Genomic DNA, 1828 nt, shown 5'->3' on the forward strand with positions numbered 1-1828 from the left:
TTTTGTTGACCTTTGTCCATGGAAGGTCCCTGCAAAATTTCATTGAAATTGGTTAAGGGGTTTTGGAGAAGAAGATTTTTGAAATTTTAGTCAATTTGACCCTTTTTGGCCCCGCCCCTCAGGCCCCTGGGGGCTTAGGACTAAACCGGCAACTGCTTTTGTTGACCTTTGTCCATGGAAGGTCCCTGCAAAATTTCATTGAAATTGGTTCAGGGGTTTTGGAGAAGTAATCGAAAATGTAAATTGTTTACGGATGCACGACGTACGACGACGGACAAAAGGCGATCGCAATAGGTCACTTGAGACTTTGTCTCAGGTGACCTAAAAAAACGTTCATGGCGCTTTACTCCAGCATGCTACAAGCTAAATATAATTACTATCATTTAAACTTTGTATCACTGCATTCAAGTAAGTTATTTCGAATATACTGACTTGGTTCTTCATGGGTTTTTTTCTTTACAAATTTGGTCAAAGACCTTGACACACTATGACTTCAGGCTGTTCCGTTCATTAGAACATAAAACATTCGTTCTTACTTGCATATTCAAACCATGTGATGTTAAAAGATCAAATTGAAAACTTCAATAAAAAAGCAACAAATACTGATTTTATTTTATTGTCATACTGAAGTGTGTTGTAAAATTTCTAACAAACATGCTCCTTCTTAATTTTACAGTTTTTATCAGATAAAACATGGTACATTACATATCTCAAGCTTGCTATACAAAACATTGCAGAAAGCAATGGGTACTCTCTGTGGGTATATAGAATGTTCCCTTAAACTTGTCACCTTAGAGTCCAATCAATAACTATCAAGATACACAATTTTGAATTTGTAGATATGATCAATATTTGATATGTCTTGTACCTTATTCATCTTTATTTAGTTCTTAAAGTAAGCAGCACAGAGAATCTGTACAGGGAGGTGTTATCCAAGATAAATATCATATCAGTTATTAAGGACTAGATAACGAGAACGTGAATTTGAGCGACTGTGAGAAAATAAAACACCAGAATCATATAACAATACACAGAAAGGTCAATGCATAATGAAATGATTTCAAGCACAGAAGCTGATTGAAATTATTTTACATTTATTATTACATATATTTTTACTTCAGATTGATTTAAGAAAACGAAATATTATTCTTTATTAAAACATAAATATTAGATAAGCTAAAAAACAAAATAGTTGATTGGAATTATTTAACACTGATTATCAATTTTACTACAGATTGATTAAAGAAAACGAAAAATTATTCTTTAGAAAGCACACATTTTTGTTAAGCTTAGTTGAAACAGTATGTGGTACCAGACTCAGTTCATACAGAGATAGAAGTAAAGTTACCTGATTGTAGGAGTTTGTAGATATATTCAGTATAGGTATTGATTTTTTTCACAAATTTCTTTTATGAAGGGTCAAGTAAAATCTGATGAATATTGACAAAAGTATATTTGCAAAATGAATAATGAATAGTACAAGTGTAAAAATAAATCATCTTTGAATAAAAACCCTCATTTTAATTTAAACATAAATATTTGTATATATTTTCTCTAAATAGAATTTTTACAAACACATCTGTACACTTGTTTAGCATAAAACATATATGAATAAATGTTATATAAATCTATTAAGAGATAAACAACAAAAAACAATATGAGAGACATGAAAATTATAGACTGTAACAATATGCTCTACATAAAACATGTCGAGCATAGGTTTGACTTGTAACGATGGGAATAGTCTCCCTTCTGTGTAAAAGAAGTAGAAAAATAAGTTAACAAAGGAAATGTAATAATTTAGAAATCCATAGTGAGTGTAAACCAC

The sequence above is a fragment of the Mizuhopecten yessoensis genome, unplaced genomic scaffold (assembly GCF_002113885.1).
Source record: "Mizuhopecten yessoensis strain PY_sf001 unplaced genomic scaffold, ASM211388v2 scaffold8745, whole genome shotgun sequence".
NCBI classification, from domain to species: Eukaryota; Metazoa; Mollusca; class Bivalvia; order Pectinida; family Pectinidae; genus Mizuhopecten; species Mizuhopecten yessoensis.